This window comes from Mesoplodon bidens, assembly GCF_964165515.1.
Source record: "Mesoplodon bidens genome assembly, chromosome: 1".
NCBI lineage: Eukaryota > Metazoa > Chordata > Mammalia > Artiodactyla > Ziphiidae > Mesoplodon > Mesoplodon bidens.
The window spans coordinates 102,552,733-102,573,005 of record NC_138176.1 but is presented as its reverse complement, the minus strand read 5'-3'; the positions used below and the strand labels follow the sequence as shown (position 1 = coordinate 102,573,005).

General features: G+C 40.2%; 2 pseudogenes across 2 annotated transcripts in view; one reads left to right on the top strand and one right to left on the bottom strand.

Annotated features, from left to right (window-relative positions):
• The window catches only part of LOC308626625, a 52,639-nt pseudogene that overhangs the window by 19,061 nt on the left and 13,305 nt on the right, over positions 1-20,273 (top strand). The window contains exons 2-5 of the transcript XR_014017851.1: positions 15,204-15,288; positions 16,515-16,570; positions 17,293-17,424; positions 17,896-17,988. The product of XR_014017851.1 is annotated as an uncharacterized misc_RNA (transcript). The remainder of the gene's footprint in view (positions 1-15,203; positions 15,289-16,514; positions 16,571-17,292; positions 17,425-17,895; positions 17,989-20,273) is intronic.
• Positions 4,730-5,040, bottom strand: LOC308615506 (non-histone chromosomal protein HMG-17-like; annotated as a pseudogene). The gene has a single exon. The product of its transcript is annotated as a non-histone chromosomal protein HMG-17-like (transcript).

The following is a 20,273-nucleotide window of genomic DNA, read 5'->3' as shown; positions in this document are numbered from 1 at the left end:
AGAAAGTCCCCGTGCATCAACGAAGACCCAATGCAGCCAAAAATAAATAAATAAATTTTTTGAAAAAGAACTAGAAAAAGTATCTTAAAAAAAAAAAAGAATCACAACATAACCAAAGCAGGGTAAATAAAAAGAAATGCATAATGACACAGTAAAAAAACTGAAGAACTCACAGGAAAAGATCATAAAAGCAGCCAAAGAGAAAGGACAGATCACTGGCAAAAGAACAATTAAAATGACAATGGATTTCTCGTCAGCATCAATAGAAGCCAAAAGTTAATGGAATAATATCTTTCAAGAGCTGAAAGTGAGCTAGAATTGTGTACTCACCCAAAGTATTGTTCAAGAACAAGAGTAAAAAAGAAACATTTAAGTTAAATGAGAACTGGGAGTTCACCTCAGAGACCTGCATTAAAGGAACTCCTAAATGATATATGAGAAGCAGTATTTCAAACAGGTTAAGAATAAAGTCTGCTTGGTTTGAATCCCTGTTCTGCCATTTGCTAGTTGTGGGATATTAGACAAGTGAGTTAACATCTCAGTGCTTCAGTTTTCTCGTTTGTAAAATGTTGACAATAATATGTAGAGCTGATTCACTTTGCCGTAAAGCAGAAACTAACACACCATTGTAAAGCAATTATACTCCAATAAAGATGTTAAAAATAAATAAATAAATCAAATAAAATGTTGACAATAATAGTATATACCTCATGGAATTGTTATGAGGATTAGATGAATTAGTAGAAAATAGAACTCAGGGACTTCCCTGGTGGCCCAGTGGATAAGACACCACACTCCCAATGCAGGGGGCCTGGGTTTGATCCCTGGTCAGGGAACTAGATCCCACATGCATGCTGCAACTAAGAGTTCCCAGGCCACAATTAAGGAGCCCGTCTGCCGCAACTAAGACCCAGTGCAACCAAATAAATAAATAAATAAATTTAGAAAAACATAATAATATCATAATCCAAATTAAAAAAAGAAAATAGAACTTATAACAAAACCTGGCATAAAGTAAGTGATTTGTGAGAGCTTTTTAAAAAAATTTAAAAAGAAATTATCTTAGAAGAATGGTCTGAGGTGCAAGATAGAATGGTGAGTGAATCAAAAGGTAAACAAACCTGTCAACTAAACATTGTCTAAAAAAATGTCTGATTTGTGAGGTTTAAAAAAATGTACAGAACTAATACCTTGAATAACACTAGCATGTAGGCACTGAGAGGAGGAGTAGTCATTTTGTTTAGAAGACGGGTTAATATACTGTTTACATTTTGTTAAGTTAGAGGTACAAGAAAACTTCTAGAAAGTACAAATATAGTGTACGAATTCCAAATAAAGGGAGAAAATGGAATTTTAAAACTCTGAACAAAAGTTAATTTAAAAAAAAATACCTCCAAAAGGCTCAAAAAAAGCAAGGTAAACATAAACAAAAACGATGTTGAAATAAGTTCAATTACATCAAAAATCAAAATAAATATATATGTATTAAAACTACCAGTTAAAACATAGAAATTGAAATAAAAAGAAAAACCTAGCTAGAAGCCATGTATAAAACACTCAGTTCCTCTGGGAATTGGTTCCAGGACTCCTGAGGATACCAAAATCCATAAATGCTCAGAGACCTTATATAAAATGGGGTAGTATTTGCATATAACCTACACACATCCTCCCATATACTTTAAATCATCTCCAGATTATGTATAATACCTAATACAATGTAAATCCTATGTAAATAGTTGCTAGCACATGACAAATTCAAGTTTTGCTTTTTGGAAATTTCTGGATATTTTTTCCCAAATATTTTCCATCTGAGATTGGTTGACTCCATGGTTGCAGAACCCTCAGATAGGAAGGGCTGACAGTATATATGGGGAAATGGCTTTTCAGGCAAAGGGAAAAGCAACTGCAAAGTCCTAGAGGCAAAAACAAGGTTCAAGGAATGCAAATATTTAAACTTTTAAAATCTGCTTAGAATCAATTTTTCCCCCATTTCGAGTGAAATATAGAACCCTTACCACAACATAGGCCCATTTATCCTCTCCCCTTTATGTTCTAGTTGTCATCAATTACATCTACATGTGTCAAAGCCCCCCAGACAATGTTGTAATTTTTGCCTTTAACGTCAAACATTTTATGAATTCAAGAGAATAGTCTACCATATTTATACAGGTATTTACCATTTCTGGCACTCTTTCTTCATTCCTGATGTTCCAGTTTCCTTCTAGTATCATTTCTCTTCTGTCTAAAGAATTTCTTTTAGCAATTCTTTTAGAACAGACCTGCTGGCAGTGAGTTCTTTTATTTTTTCTTCATCTGAGAATGCCATTATTTCACCTTAATTTCTGAAAGATATTTTTACTGCATATACTATTACGTGTTGACCATTTTTTTCCTTCAGCACTTTAAAAATGTTGTGTCCCTTCCTTCCAGACTGCATGGTAACTCAAATTATTGTTATTCTGTAGGTAATATATTGCATTTCTCTGGCTGCTTTCAAGATTTTTTCTTTGTCTTTATTTTTCAGCATTTTGATGATGATGTGTCTGGGCACAGACTTATGTTCATTATTTTTGGACTTTGTTGAGCTTCTTGAATCTGTAGGTTTGTGTCTTTTGCCAAACTTGAGACTTTTCATTCATTATTTATTCAAAAAATTTTCAACACCTTTTGTTATTATCCCGCAAGTCCCTGAGATTCTATTCATTGTTTATCCAATTTTTTTCTCTGTTGTTCAGGTTGGATAATTTGTATTGATCTGTTTTCAATTTCACTGATACTTTTCTCTGTCATCTTCTCTGCTGAGACCATCCAATGAATTTTTAAAATTTTGGCTACTATATTTTTCAATTCCAAACTAAACATATGTTTCTTCTTTATATTTTCTATTTCTTTGCTGATACTTTATATTTTTCCATTGGTTTCAAAAGTGCTTTTGAGGATATGGGGAGGGGGAAGGGTAAGCTGTGACAAAGCGAGAGAGAAGCATGGACATATATACACTACCAAACCTAAGGTAGATAGCTAGTGGGAAGCAGCCGCATAGCACAGGGAGATCAGCTCAGTGCTTTGTGACCGCCTGGAGGGGTGGGATAGGGAGGGTGGGAGGGAGGGAGACACAAGAGGGAAGGGATATGGGAACAGATGTATATGTATAACTGATTCACTTTGTTATAAAGCAGAAACTAATTTTAAAAAGTGCTTTTGATTGCTTGTTAAGAGAATTTTTATAATAGCGTTGAGAACTTTGAAGGGCCTGGGATTTTACCTTACTTGCAAGTTAACAAGTTAGGCTGCCACGGTTTAATGGATAGTGGCAGAAGTTGTGAGTCTCCTGGGTCAGAGACAAAGGACAATTTATTACCTAGAGCAGTAGCAGGAAGTAGAATATCAGTATTTATGCCAGTTTCCTGAGCCCCAGGTCCCACCAAGTAATGCCAGGAGGACCAGGTGATACCTGCACATGCAGTGAGTTTCATTATAGGAGAGGAACTTTATGGGAAACTCCAATTTGTAATGAGGGACTAGCAAACCTATCCAACTGTGCCCTGGAGAGAGACATTATCTTTTTTATTCTAGACAGCAAACAAATCTGCCCTTGGCCCCAGAGGAAGACATTATCTCTGTCTTCCAAGGATGTTTGCTATACAAAAATCCCTGAAAAGATAGTCCAGGAAAAAAGTTGTTAATGCCCTTGCCCAAAAGACATACAGAAATACAAGAGATCCATGGAGAATTGTCTCTCAACCAATAGCTGCTTCAAAGCCTTTGTCAGATAACTCCACCATCTGTGTTCTCTCAGCATTGACATCTCTTTTTCCCATGTGAATTGAGATTTTTCCTGGTTCTTTGTATGCTTAGTAATTTTGATTGTATCCTGGATATTTTGACTGTTCTGTTTTGTTTGTTTTTTTTTAACTGTATCCAGCTTTATTAAAGATACTTTTCATAAGCAATCATGGTATTTCAGGCAGGACATGGGCAGACAATCGTTAACAGTATACAACAACTTTCAAACTCCCTTTTTCAGTGGACTACCAAAATCTGAAAGCCACTATAAAACCCAATGAAGTCTTCCTGTGATGTTCTGAACAGGGAAAGTTTAGAGTGAGGGTTGACATTTCACATTTAGCATGTTGTTTTACAACTTTTCACAAGCTGACCCTGACTTTCAGGAAATGGAAATGAAAATGGCAGAAATATCAATCTGAAGGTCCACAAACTAAAAAAGGAACCGCTGCTCTTTTGAGGGAAGCCATCTCAGTGGTCACACTGGAAAGTCCAGATTGCCTGACATACTGGTAACCAATTTTGAGGTGTCAGGTTCCAACAGGTCTCTGGGTTTAAGGGACTCAAGTCTAGGCTGAAGGTGGTGAGGGAGAAGAGGACATAAAAACTAAATCTAGTTTTTCCACACCACGAGGCGTTTGTGCCAAGGTGGCTACTGTGTGTCAACATCAAGGAACCCCTCCTTCCTGGGAACCAAGAGGAAGTCTCTCAAAACCAGACGGGAAAGGTGTTCTTTATCCCATGTCAATCCAGCTTCAGAGACAATCTATTAGTGATATGTGCTCTTCCCCAAAAAAACAATAATGAAGTTTTCTGTATGCTAACAACATAGCTTAAAAAAAAAAGTAAAACAAAATTCTGCATTTTTAGAAGACTTGATAGAAAACAGTACTTCAAACTGTTCAGTCAGCAGAAGCACACAGTTACCAAGAAGGCACACACTTCACTTGGCATCTCCTGCACCCTCAGCTTTCTGTGCCTGGTCTGTTTTGGCACCTCCGTTTTCTGCAGGGTTATTCCCATCCTTGCCTGTAGCAGCTTTCCCCTTTTTCCCTTTGGGTACCTTCTCTCCCTTCTTTGCAGGGGCCTTTTTAGGCTTGGGCTCTGGCTTTGGAGGAGCAGGTTTAGCAGATTACCTTGCAGATCTTCTCTGTGGTTCGTCCTTCACCTTGGTTTTATCTCCTTTAGCATCCCCTTCAGCCTTTCTCTTGGGCATGGTGGCGACAGTGGCGGGACACGGGCGCTGGACACGGGGACGCAGTGGCGTGGCTTTGGCCGGTCCAGGGGTCGCTCTCACCTCTTCTTCACACTGCTCCAACTGTTCTGTTTTGAAACTCTGTGTATTGTTTAAGTTCTATTGAGAATGTTGATATTTTGGTTTTAGCAGGCAATCAGCCTGGGTAGGTTCAGGCAGTAGTGTAATGGTATGCATCTCAAGGGAACTAGGATTTTGGAAGGAAGGGGAAAGGTTTGGATTTGGCAATGGAGAGCAAGCAGGACTCGAAGGATTTAAAACAAAACAAGACAAAACACCTACAACTTGAGAGTATTGCAAGGAAACAAGGAGATGGCCAAGTTTTTGGTTGGAGTAAGAAGATAAAGGGAAAGGTTAGAAGAGTTCTTAAGGGCAACAGGGGATTTGACTCATAACAGCACAATGAAAGAGTCAGGATAGATTAAGAGAAGTGGGAAGGTAGGCTAGATTAGAGCAAAGCATTATGGGATTAAGAATCTATATGATGAGTTCAAAAAGAGTCATGCACCACAATGTTCACTGCAGCTCTATTTACAATAGCCAGGACATGGAAGCAACCTAAGCGTCCATCGACAGAGGAATGGATGAAGAAGATGTGGCACATATATACAATGGAATATTACTCAGCCATAAAAGAATGAAATTGAGTTCTTTGTAATGAGGTGGATGGACCTAGAGTCTGTCATACAGAGTGAAATAAGTCAGAAAGAGAAAAACAAACACCGTATGCTAACATATATATGGAATCTAAAAAAATGGTTCCGATGAACCTAGAGGCAGGACAGGAATAAAGACGCAGACGTAGAGAATGGACTTGAGGACACGGGGAGGGGGAAGGGTAAGCTGGGACGAAGTGAGAGAGTGGCATGGACATATATACACTACCAAATGTAAAATAGGTAGCTAGTGGGAAGCATCGCGTAGCACAGGGAGATCAGCTCGGTGCTTTGTGACCACCTAGAGGGGCGGGAGAGGGAGGGTGGGAGGGAGACGCAAGAGGGAGGGGATATGGGGATATATGTATACATACAGCTGATTCACTTGGTTGTGTTGTGGCTGGAAGGACTTGTGGAGCCATTCTTTAAATCCAGAACACTGAAAACCCTCAAAGCGTCCTTTATAGACTAAATCTTTGGTGTTGCTGCCACTGGACAGGCAATCTTCCAGGAGCATGGAAATCCTGCTGTGGGTGGGAAGTGTATAATGATATATATATACTTACTGGGGAAACCCAAGAAAAACAACATCATTTTAGGTCTCTCCTCAAACTTCAACTTATCAGAGGGGCCTTATTTGAACATGTTAACAGAAGTAGTATTTTTTGTGGTCCCTTTCCATCCTCTTACTATGCTTCCCCCACCTTCTTAGCACTTATCACCACCTGTCTTATATTTATTTGTTTAGTATTTCTTCTCAGTAGAATGTAAAGATCTTGAGAACAGATTTTTTTTTTTACTGCTTATTTCCAGGACCCAGAATAGTGCCTGAATATTTACAGAATGAATGAATGGATAGATAAGAATATTAGACCCATTAAGTGAGTTCAGTATCATGGCCAATTACAAAATCAATAATCCTAAAATTAATAGTGTTCCTATATACCAGCAAAAGCTGTCAGAAGAATATTTTAAAAGATAATATTTATTAACAGCAACAAAAAATATAAAATATCCAGAAGTAAACTAAATAATATGGAAATTTTACTGACAGAATTGAATGAATAGTGAAGTGTACCATATTGCTGGATGGAAAGACATAATATTGTAATGATGAAAATTCCCCCCAAATTAACCTATAAATTTAACACAGTATCAATCAAAATCCCAGCAAACTTTTTAGGGGAGACAGAGGGGCAAAATTTGATTAAAAGATTTAAAATTTCATCAGGAAGAATAAAGGCTTTAGATAGTCAATTAAATTCTGAAGGAAGGCACTGATAAGGGACCTTGCTCTACCAGACACAAAATCAAAAAATATAGGCAAAGACAAATTTGTGGTATGTATCAAAGCCTTAAAAAAAGAAGGTGCATAGCCCAGGCATTCCACTTCTGGAAATTTTTCCAGTCAGTGTTTGCTAAGTAGAGGATGGTTCAATTAAACAAATACCTGTGGAATACCATGGAGCTTTTAAGAATGACGGTGTAGAACTACATTAATTGCTATGGAAGGTGTTCACCATATATTTTTGTGTTAAAAAAACTGATTACAAAACAATACATCTGTTATCCTAATTTCTTATAAAATTGAAAAATAATAATTTATATATATATGTATATGTATATATATATACATATATATATATGTGAAGAAATAACCTGGATGGAAGGTTATACATGAAAATTTTAATGGTAGTTCCTTGGGAATAAGGATTACAAATGATTAAAGTTTTTTGTTGTTTTTTTGAATTTGTATACTGAAAAAATTAGGAAGTTTCCCCCAAAATGGGATGGCAGTTAAACTCTTCACTACTGCCACCTGGTGGCTACCACTGAAAGATATCATTTCTTTTCTATCACCTTAAGAAACAACACACATAATAACATCATAACTATAAAGTTGTAAAGAAATCTGCAGTATCACCTAGTTCTAGCCATCATTTTATGGCTGAGAAGATGCAAAAACGTTTAATCCATTTGTCTAGAGTCACACTGTTAGTGAAACTTATTAATAGTAACAAACTCTTGTTGAGCCCTTTCGCTAAGTACTTTATATAGACTGTCTCATTTTATTCTCATAGGAACATATGACGTAGTTCCTATTTTTACTCTCATTTATCCCTATTTAACAAATGAGGATCCTGAGGCTCACAGAAAATGACCTACCCGAGGTTGTGCACTCAGGGTAGAGCAGGCATTCTGAGGTCCACAACCCTTTCCTGAACCTCCGCTACGGCGCCATCTTAGTCTCTGAATTGCCCTTGCCCTTTCAATTATATCCCACTGCCTCTTCCTTCAGTGCTTTTGGTGAAAACTCTTAAATATGCCCAGTGTTATGTTCCTCCAGGTTGAAAAGAGAGTATAAACATTTATGGAGAGAAATATAAAGAAACAAAGTAGTTTTACCCCCAGCTCCTTTTAAGAATTTTGTCCAGATGGAAACAGACTTACTTTGAATTGTTCCAGTGTCCAGATCCTAAGGAATCTTAGAGACTTGGGACCATGAGTAGGCTTCCCTGGGTTCCCTGCTCCAGTTTTCCGCATGCTATGTTCTCCCCTTAAGTTTTCATTTACCAGAGCTGAAGAGTTACTATCACTATATGCAGTTGTTCATGTACTTCTTCCCCTCTCTCTTCTAGCCCTTGCCCAAATTCTTAGGGAGAATAGTCTCTAGCTCTGGATCTATCTTCATACATCAAAAACCAATGGCATAAGTGCTAATAAATGCAAAAATTGTACTAGGGATAAATCTTTTGAAAGTGAAATTAGAAATGGGAAATAACTAGTGCGATTAGCCTCTGTAGCCCTTGAGAACCTAAAAAGTCTTTCAGAATTGTTCCCAAAATGAATACGTACCTTTGAACTATCATCTAGTTAAAGCTGACTTTTCTTAAGTACAAGTTTGCTTCAAAATAAATTAAATCTTTTCATTTGTACTAGTGCTGTAAAAGTGTTATTTTTCTAAGCTAGCAAAAAGAACTTAGTTGTTAGATAGTCTTGAGTTAAAATTCATGTATAAGCTTTGGCTTGAGTAAATTATTAAATTTAACTTAAACTACAATTTTTTCTTACCTCTAAAATTAAGGATAATAATATCACCAAAGGGTGGAGAGGATTCAATGAGATGACACATGAAAATGACATACAGGCATCTAGCAGATAACACACTTCCCTCCCTTCTCCCTGTGTTATATACTTATCTCATCCAAACGTTCTTCATACACCTGGGCTAGGGTTTCTTAGAAGGAATCAGTTCTACCTCAGCCAGTCTGAGGTGTTTTGAGACTCTACTTTTTTTCTTTCACATCTCAGCTTCAGTCTGTCAGTAAGTCCTGTGGGCATCACTTTCAGGATAGATGCTCAATTCGACTTTTTTTTTTTTTAACCCCTCCACAGCTACCATGCCTGTCCAAGCCACCATTATCTCTCATCTGACTGGTGCAGTAACTTCCTAACTGGACTCCCTACTTCCTTTCTTGCTCCCTACCATCTATTCTGCACATGCAGCCAAATTATTTGTTCACAAATTATGTCATTTCTCTATTCAAAACCTTCCAAGAGGTCCCCATCACTCTTAGACTAAAAATCTAAAGTCTTCACCAAAGACTACTAAACCTCTGTGACCGGAACCCTGCCTACCATTCTCATACCTCTCTCCTATCTTGCTCTGCTGCAGCTGCACTGGCCTCCTTACTTTTTTAAAAACAATTGAAGTAGAATTGACTTACAATATTATATTAGTTTCAGGGGGCCTCCTTGCTATTATTCTTTGCTGCTGCCAACCATATTCCTGCCTCAGGACGTGTATATCTGTTGTTCTCTCTGCCTGGAATGCCCCTCCTAGATCTTTAATGCCTTGCCTTTTCATTGCCTACCTCAGACAGGCTGAACCTAGGCACCCCATTTAAACAGATACCCTTCCAAAAGTCTCTCCTTAAGCTTCTTTATTTTTTCTCGTAACGTCTACCAACTACCTTGGCATTGAAAAATACATACATACACATATATTTCTCCATCTTCTCACTTGAAATGTAAGTTCTGTGGAGATGGAGACTTTGTTTTATTCTCTTTGTATCACTAGCATCTAGAACAGTGCCTGGTATGTGCCAGGCATTCAAAAATATTTGTTAAAAAAATATATTTGTGGAATGAATAAAAAAACTTTTAGCTTCCTGCCATCAAGTCAGCAAACTTGCCTCCTTCTATAGCCATCCTTTCCCCTCTTCCTCCTTTAAGTACAAGAGATGTTTTTCTTCTTGTCTGAGGTTAATGTCTCACCTATGCTGCCTCCTCAATGACCTTGACTTAGCCTTTACATTCACCTCTCCCGCCTGCAGAATTCTCCTTCTAGCAGGCACAAGTCTCTCCCATTTTAAATAAAAATCAAAAGAAAATCCTCTGTCTGCATCTTATATCACCTGCCAATTTCTCCTGCTCTTCACAGCCAAACTCTTGAAATATTTCTTTACCCTCTTTGCATTCCTCACCTCTCCATTCATTCTGGTTTCTCAAACTCCTTAGAAACAGCTCACTCCTGCTTTAATAGTTCTCTTCCCTGAGCTTTTCCAAGACATTATTCTCTTAATGTTTTCTCCTACTTCCCTGACTGCTACTCTTCCTGTCCCTCCCTAAAATTTTGTGTATCTGAGTTCTGATCAGGGTTCTCCTTATTTTACAGATTCTCCCTTGGCAATCTTACCCATGCCCATAGTTTCTGTTACCACCCAAATCTGTATGCCCAGCCCTCATCTCCATCTACTAGGCTCACAATTTATATGACCTACTGCCTACTTGATCCCCACTTGGATTTCCACAAGCACCTCAAAATAGAGATGTCATCTTCCCTCTCCTAACTTGTCTCTCCTTCGGTGTTACTTATTTTAGTGAATGGCACCATCATCCACCAGTTGTTTGTGGAAGCTACCCTTGGTTTCTCTTCTCCTTCAAAGCCCCTCACCCTCACCCAGCCAATCAGTAGGGTCCCATTAATTCTACTATATTGGGTCAAACTGTTGCCCCACCCCTACCCCCCGAAAGATATACCCAGGTCCTAACTCCTGGCGCCTTTGAATGTGACCCTTATTTGGAAACAGGATCTTTGCAGGTTAAGGATCTCGAGATGAGAGCCTCCTGGATTTCGGATGGGCCCCAAATCCAATGTCTGGTGTTCTTATGAGAGAAAGGAGAGGAAGAGGGAGAGGCAGATCTGAGACGCAGGCACGGGGGAGGGGGCCATGGGAAGACCCCTGTGAAGATGGAGGGAGGTTCTGGAGCTATGCTGCTACAGGAACAACAAGGATTGCCAACCCTGTGGACGCCGTGATTTCAGACTTCTGGCCTCCAAAAGTGTGAAAGAATGAATTTCTGTTGTTTTATTCCCGAAGTTTGTAGTAATTTGTTATGGTAGTCCTAGGAAACTAATACATCTACCTTCTAAATATCTTGAAATCCATCCACATTTTTCCATCATCGTCCCCATCTAGTTCAGACCGTGATTACAACAGTCTTCTGCCTTGTCTCCCTGCTGCTAGTCTCAGCCCATCTTTCTAAAATGCATGGAATTTACTTCACTACTGACAATCTGTGAGTGGTTTGCCAGTGACTCCTGGATTAAGTCTAAATGCCTGGTCCAGGACTTAAGAGTTTGGCTTCTGCGTACTTGGGTAGCCTTATTTCTCATCTCTCTTCACCCTCGCCCTTAATTCTATGCTCCAGACTTAGTAATAATTTTTTTATTTTTTGGCTACGCCGCACGGCATGTGGGACCTTAGTTCCCTGACCAGGGATGGAACCTATGTCCCCTGCAGTGGAAGCGTGGAGTCTTACCCACTGGACAGCCAGGGAAGTCCCGTAGTAATAATTTCTGATATTTATGGGATACCTACTTTGTGCCAGACACTATTCTAAGAGCTAGATCTCACAACGACCCTATAAGATAGGAAACAGGCTTCTTTCAATGTCTCTGCCTCTGGGACATTGCTCGTGCTGTTCTTGCCTAAAGTGCCCTCACTTTGTCTTCCCTTGCTCTTTGTCCCCTCCTCATAATTTACACCCACAATTTAGGTCTCAGCTTATTCAGCACTTCCTCCATGAAGCAGTCCTTGATATTCCTAATCTGGGTTACGTGTCCCACCCCTACCGTCCATATTCCTATCACACCCTGTACTTCCCCATCATGATATAAAACATTATAACTCTATTTACTGGTGTCTTAGTCGGTTCAGGCTGCTATAACAAAACATCACAGACTGGGTAACTCAAAAACAACAGAAATTTATGTCTAACAATTCTGGAGGCTGAAAGTCTAATATCAGGGTGCCAGCATGGTCAGGTGAGGACCCTCTTTCGGGCTGCAGACTTCCCACTGTGTCCTCACATGGTGGAAGGGGTAAGCAAGCTCTCTCTGGGGCCTCTTTTATAAGGGCACCAATCCCATTCACAAGTGCTCTCCCCTCACTCATGACCCAGTCACCTCCCAAATGTCTCACTTCCTCGCACCATCACCTGGGGGGCTAAGATTTCAACATAAGCATTTTGGGGGAACACAAGCATTCAGACCATCCAATAGGCCTACAGCTCACACTGTATTTTATGTTTCCTGCGGAAAGAGGCTGTTCCTTTCTCTTGCCATTGTAACCCCAACCCCAGGATCTAGCACAGTGCCTGGCACATAAGAGATACTCAACATATTTGAGTAAATCAAAGAAACTTGGGGCGTCCCTGGTAGCGCAGTGGTTGAGAGTCCGCCTGCCGATGCAGGGGACACGGGTTCGTGCCCCGGTCCGGGAAGATCCCACATGCCGCGGAGCGGCTGGGCCCATGAGCCATGGCCGCTGAGCCTGCGCATCTGGAGCCTGTGCTCCACATCAGGAGAGGCCACAAGAGAGGTCCGTGTACCGCAAAAAAAAAAAAAGAACCTTGCATAAAGGCTGTTAGTACCATATGTCTCTACTGACATAGAGTAGGAAAAAATGCACCCCTAGACCTAGATGTCAGTCCCCTCCCTCAGAATTCTGATGCCTCGTAAGCCTTTGCTCGGGCCCATTCTGAAACATCTTTTCATAAGAATTTCCTGAGACACACAAGGCCAGTTACTTCTCACTTTCCCATCACACTCAGCACTTCGTCAAATACAAGGCTCTCCAGGAAGCTATCCTCTCCCATTCCGCTCTGCAATCCTCCCAAACCCTTCCTCTTCTGGCTCTGTCCTCTACCCTGTGTCCTCTGAACGCCTGCCTATTCAAAACAAACTCACCTATAGTCTCATCCTTATAACAAAATACTCCTTCCACCTCCTGGCCTTAAGCAGAAACCTGGTTTCCCTTTAGGAAACGACTCTACTACCATCTGGGGCGGAGATTGTTAATCTGTCTCACCCTCATGCAGAAGCCTCTTCTTTCAGAATTATATTTTTCAACCATCTACCTCTCTACTCCTGCTGTTTACTGCCATCTACTAACTTCCTAGTTATTCTTTTCTCTAGTTTATGGTCTTTATCTCCATGTGAGTCCCACTGTCATTTGGGATCATTTGCTTGTCCATTTGGACAGCCCTATCTTGTATTTCCTTGAACACTCTCAATCTGATGACCTTTAACACACTACACTTGATCTATTCCGTGACTGTACTTAGGTTTGTCGCCAGGAACGGCTCTGCCTCTTAAATCCTAAATTTCAGTATCTCCATTCCTTTAGCACATTTTCTTACAAAGTCCTGTCCTGCCACTTCATTTCTTAATCAGCCTGGATGCATGGCTCAGCTTTTCATGATCCAGCTTTTCACAAACATCCTCACTACCTTGTACCTTTGTTTACCTGGCTCAGATGCAGCCTGGGAACAATATAAGCATTTACTTTTCATCCCTATACCCAGGCTTCTGAGTACTTGTCTGGGCTAGAACTCTTTTGGTTGGTTGTGATGAAAATCAATTCAAAATAGTTTAGAGAAAAGGAGAGTTTAATGGAGCTACCAGAGTAGCTCATGTAAGCAAACCACAGGAAGGTCAAGAGTACAACTGGGGCTCCAAGACAGCTGGAACTAGAGACTCCTGCTGCTGGGATTCACCCTGTCTTTTCTGCTTCTCTCAATATACTGGTTTTCTCCACATGACAAGAAATAGTCTCAAGCATCATATCCTATGGTTCCTAGAAAGTTACTTTTTCCTATTATAGTTCAGAAAATCCCAAGGGAGGGCTCTGACCTAGCTTAGATCAGGTGTTCACTCATGGACCAATCACTTATAACTAGACAAGGTACTTGAGTCAGTAGCCTCCATTAGAACTAGATGACAGAATCAAGGAAGGAACAGTTTTCCCACGAGGAGAGAGTAGCAGACACACAGAACAATAGATGGCTGCCTCAGAACTCCTAGAGATCGATTAACTGATGCCACTGTAAACTTATAATAGCAACTTTAGAAGGACTCTCAGAACTGTCCAGAAAGTCTGCTTGTCCTTAAGGACTTTGTTGAATCTCCCTCTGTTCCTACGGTTCTTCAAAATAGAATTTTGAGTTCTTCCGTAATCATACTGGATTAATCTTTCAGAGCCCTGGCATGTAGTACATCTGGCCCTTGAAGTTTTAACTCAGTTATCAAATTTGACCATTTCTAAGCAATGGCTATTGCGTAACAGAAGAATTAGGGTTGTCTAAAAGGATTTGAAAACAATAGTAAAAGTGCTTATTTTGAAAAGATCCTATGACCATGTATTGCTTGAAAATTTTCACTGGACCTAACCCATGGCCTCTGAATTTCTCTCACAACTACGACATTCAAAACGAGAAAAATAAGTGACACCTCTACCTTGCAGAATATACAGAAACACCATGTATGCTGCTGATACTACTACTTAGCAAGTGCTGGGTTTCCTCTAGGTTATATAATCCACAGCTCATGGCATACAGTAACTGCAAGTAGTAATGGGGTCTTATCAATTAAATGCCTGGTTTAGAGCAGTACCTACACTATTGATTTAATCTCGGTCCATGGTATGCTTGGTTTTTTGGCAAATGCTAAAAAGCATTAGCTTTTTCTTTTATAATTTACCTAATTCCTAACCTCACATGAACTGTTAGACTTCACAGGTGCTAAGCTCCAGCAGTAAGGTTCCTATAGCCCCAAGTGCAAGTTGAAATGACAAGTAATCTCTTTTGAGCACCTTCTGGTTTCTTCTTCTGGCTCACTGGGCCATCTTTTAACCTATGACTGGTTTAAAGTGGATTGGTCATCCTGTATGATGACCTTTCTCATGGTAAGTTAATACATTTAAGCTCACAGTCTAATTTATTCAGCGGTTTACATAAACTGATCTCTCAGAGCTTTATTACCAGTGGATAAACTTTTAAAACAGAGTTCCTAAACCTGTGTTTAGCTGCGAATCAGGCCCAACCCTGCTGTCTACCATTATATGCCACTACTTAAGCAATCCACTAGCTGGTCATATGCAAACTCATAACCACTACAGGTCATATGGAAATAATTTTTTTTTTTGGTCTGTCTTTTGCAGGTTGATTTTGATGATGAAAATCGTCCAACTTTTGCTAATCAAGTTAGGGGCATATATAATGTCTTCACAATTATTGCATTTCCAGGTGAGATAAAATTCATCCACTTAGTAAATACCCAGTGAGCATTTCCTTTGTGCACGGCTTTATGGCTGGGGTAGTGAGGGACATAACAAAGTAAAATCCATGGTCCCAGGTCCCAATCCAGTTTGGGGGAAAAGATCTCTATAAATAAAAATGTCAAATAATCAAGAACTAAATAAGTTTGAGGTGACACAAATATCAGATGTTCTGATATGAGCAGAAAGGACAGTAAAGCTGAATTTCCAGGAGGGGAGCATCACTGTGGGTTAAAATGGTCAGGGATGCATCACAGAGAAAGTGGGAAATATGCTGTGCTTGGAAAGGCATAGGAATTGCATGGCGAATTCCATGCTGGAAGAATGGAACAAGGAAAAGCTTCAGTTTTAAAGCTTGGTGTGTGAGTCAGTTTGGCTGGGAGTTTTGACCAGGGCAGTTGTGGAAAATCAGATTGCAAAGGTAAGAGGAAGCTAGACTATGCTTGCTGTCAATAACAGGTGTTGTGTGCAACTATGAAGAATCATCTTATGTTGGATGAATTTCTTTTTTCATCTTAGATGTCCCTGCCGTATCAAAAGTGCCCATTCTAATGCTTAGACCACAAGCCTGGAACATGGTGGAATATAGTATCATGGCAACAATTCACTATTTTTAATGTTGGTGAGGAATGTTGTATAAAGCTCACATGGCTCCAAATGTATTTTAAGTGTTCAATGGATGCTCCCTTTGGAATATTAGCAGTATTCTCAAGCAGGCTAATAATGGAACTACTTATGACTTTCCAGCTTATTGGTAGATATATTCACTCATGCAACAATTTACTGAGTACCAACTAGGTACCAGGCATTTAGTCTACATTTTGAGGGATTTAAAGATGAATAAACATGATTTCTGCCCTTAAAGAGTTTGTAATAGTATAAAAATAAGATAGATACTCAAAAAAGTTTAATACTACATATAAAGATGAATAAAAGAAATATGGAATGTGCTATGAAAGATCAGAGAAGGAAGAAATTCAACTCAGGTGAGAAAAACCTTAAAGAATGGGCAGAATTTGCTCAGTTGGTAATTGAGGAAAGAACATTTCAGCAAGAGTGAGAAGTATGAAAAAAGACTTGGCATGGGAAAGCATTAGGAATGTTTGCAGAACTGTGAATAACCTAGTTGTTAACTTGTTTGTTCATAGATTAATGGACAGCAGAGTTCCAGTTTTTTAATTATGATGTGATGACACCTGGGAAAGACACTGTACAACAATGCAAGTGGCCCTTTCTTTTTTCTTTCAAAGGTAATATTTTCAGTAAGCTGCCCGTGTGGTCCTCTTGGCCACACAATTAGTAAAGCTAACCCTGAGATTTTCATGAGCAACAATGAAAGAGCACAAAAGACACAATATTAATGTAGATTCATGTCAGACTCTTTTAGTCAGAAAGGTTCATTTAAATGTTTAAAAAAATAGAAGTCCCAAGGCTTCATGATAATTTCTTCTTCTAACAGGAGAAAGCTCAAAGTTGTTTTTTCCAAAGCATCTCTAGGGGGATATTACTCAACACTAAAAAGGAATTAACCACTGATACATGCAACAACACAGATGATTCACAAAATAATTATGCTGAGTGAAAGAAACCACATTAAAAAAGTAAATACTGTATGATGATCTCTTTTATATAAAAGTCTAGAAAATGCAAACTAATTTATAGATAAAGAAAGCTGAGGCTGGGGGCTGAGAAGGGTAGCAGGGAAGGATGACAGAGGCCCTGAGAAAACCTTCTGGGGTAATGGATATATGTTTATTACTTTGTGGTGATGATTTCATGGGTGTGTACATGTGTCAGTTGTACATTTTAAATATGAGGAGTTTACTGTTTACTGTATGTAAACTATACCTCAATAAAACTGTTTTTAAAAGACACACTTCCATTTGAGGACCACCAACTTCATCTTTATACCATTTTTTTTTTTTTTTTTTTTTTGCGGTACGTGGGCCTCTCACTGTTGTGGCCGCTCCAGTTGCGGAGCACAGGCTCCGGAAACACAGGCTCAGCGACCATGGCTCACGGGCCCAGCCGCTCCGCGGCATGTGGGATCTTCCCGGACTGGGGCACGAACCCGCGTCCCCTGCATCGGCAGGCGGACTCTCAACGATTGCGCCACCAGGGAAGCCCCTTTATACCATTTTATGTCAAATCTGAGTAAAAGATTAGTGTAACATTTTAATGAGATCTGTGTGTGTGTGTTTTAATTTCTGAACCAGATAAGATAATCATGATGAAAAAGACAAAAGCACTTATGTGATTAGGTATAAACTATTACAGTTAAATGATGAAGTAAAATGGTCCATGATATTTTATTTCTGTAGCCTGAAATTGCTCAACTTTATTAGGGAATAAATCCTAATGAATATTTAAATTCAGAATATAAGTAGATAATGGAATAAACAGTCCTGTTACTACCTCATGCAATAATGTAAAAACAGACCATTCATTGACAGAGAAAATTTAACTTTAATCAACTTCTCCACTTAGAGGTAGAAACAACATTGCCATCTAGTTGTTGAATACTGAGTATATTGTTGAAATATTCTTGACAGTGTTCAATTTCTCTTTTATGTAGCTACTCAAGGAACATACAGAAGGCACCAACCAATTAAATTACCTTCCTAAGGGTGTGACTGTGACTGCCATAGTGTGGTTATACTGCCACCGTGTAAGTACAAGGCAGGTGACCGCGTATTCTCTGACTCCTTCATGCTCAAGGCTCTTCTGTGTGACACACACACACCCCCCAAGCAAAACAAACAACTTGATTCCTGCCCTGAGGAGATTAGTCTAGTCAGGGAAACAAACAACTAGGCATTTCAATACAATGCAGTGGGTGCGATGAGAGCAGAATTACAGGCATACCCTGTTTCACCTCGCTTTGCGTTATTGCTGTCTGCAGAAATTATGTTTACAAATTGAAGGATTGTGGCAACCCTGCATCTAGCGAGCTAGTCTGTCGGCACCATTTTTTCGACAGCATTTGCTCACTTCATGTCTGTGTCACATTTTGGCAATTCTCCCAATATTTCAAACTTTTTCATTATTATTATATTTGTTATGCTGATCTGTGATGCATGATCTTTGACGTTACTATTGCAAAAAGATTATGACTTGCTGAAGGCTCAGATAATGGTTAGCATATTTTAGCAATAAAGTATTTTATTTATTTATTTATTTATTTATTATTATTTTTTTTTGCGGTACGCGGGCCTCTCACTGTTGTGGCCTCTCCCGTTGCGGAGCACAGGCTCCGGACACGCAGGCTCAGCGGCTATGGCTCATGGGCCCAGCCGCTCCGTGGCATGTGGGATCCTCCCGGACCGGGACACGAACCCATATCCCCTACCTCGGCAGGCGGACTCTCAACCACTGCGCCACCAGGGAAGCCCGCAATAAAGTATTTTAAAATTAAGATATATATTGTTTTTTTAGACATAATGCTATTTATTGTACACTTAATAGACTTCAGTATAATGTAAACATAACTATTATACGCACTGGGAAACCAAAAAATGTGTGTGACTTGCTTTATTGTGATACTTTTTTTTTTTTTTTTTTTTGCGGTACGCGGGCCTCTCACTGTTGTGGCCTCTCCCGTTGCGGAGCACAGGCTCCGGACGCGCAGGCCCAGCGGCCATGGCTCACGGGCCCAGCCGCTCCGCGGCATATGGGATACTCCCAGACCGGGGCACGAACCCGTATCCCCTGCATCGGCAGGCGGACTCTCAACCACTGCGCCACCAGGGAGGCCCTATTGTGATACTTTATTGTGGTGGTCTGGAAGTGGACCTGCAGTAGCTCTGAGGTGTGCCCAAACAGAAACTGTGTTAGCTCAAAAGAGCACCAGGGGGCAGTTGGGGGTTTAGGGACCACAGGTGGGAAGAAGATTATCTAAAATGACAGCAATGAGTAAGAGAAGAAAAGTGATGAAATACTGAGGTTTAGAGAGGTCAGGAAGATGAGACTGCAGTGGCCTGTAAACTATTTTATTCTAGAAGCAACAGGAAGCTGTTGAAGGATTCTAAGCCAAGGAATTAGATTTGTAATTTAGAAATAATATTCTGGCTGCAGTATGGAGAATAGATTAGTTTAAGCAAGATACGATGATACTAATGAATGAAGAAAACTAATGATGAAAACAGACATGCACACAGAATGGAAGGAAGATGAGCAGAGAAAACTGAGAAGGGTACTCCCTGCCTTCTCACTCCACCTCAGGCTGGCAGGACTCACTGTTGCTCCCTTGGGTCCCCACTCTTTTTCACCTATGCATCTATCAAGGCACCCCTCATTTGTCATTGAATATATTTATCTTTGTTTCTCCTTCTACAGAAGCTGTAAGGATCTTACAGGCAAGAATCATGTCATATTCATCACTGAATTCCCAGAACCTAGCACAGTGCCTGGCAGATAGTCTTCAGTAAGACATTATATGAGTCCATGCTTTTTCCACTATATCCTACTCCCTCCAAAAGACTGGTGAGTGAAATCTTTCTCAAAAGCAGGAAAAAAGGGATTACATCTGATGTAAAGCACAGATAATGACCCTTATACTAAAGAGGGTGCAGTCCATAGAGAAAGTCCTTGGGTTCTGTCCTCTGGGATGTCTGCTGCATGCCTGCCAGAGTGTGGCAAATCCACGGCTACTTGTTTTAAACCATCAGGAAGTCAAGCAGAGACCAGGCCAAATACTACCACGTGCAGCCTTCTGCACAGTAGCCCCCACAAGGATCCAGCAATAACCACCTCACCATGGATCTAGAAACAGTCCTACAGAGAAAAGGCTCAACACTGCTGGGACCCTAGGTTAACCAGGGTCAAAGCAACTGGACAGGGCTTCCCTGGTGGGGCAGTGGTTGAGAGTCCGCCTGCCGATGCAGGGGACACGGGTTCGTGCCCCGGTCCGGGAAGATCCCACATGCCGCGGAACGGCTGGGCCCATGAGCCATG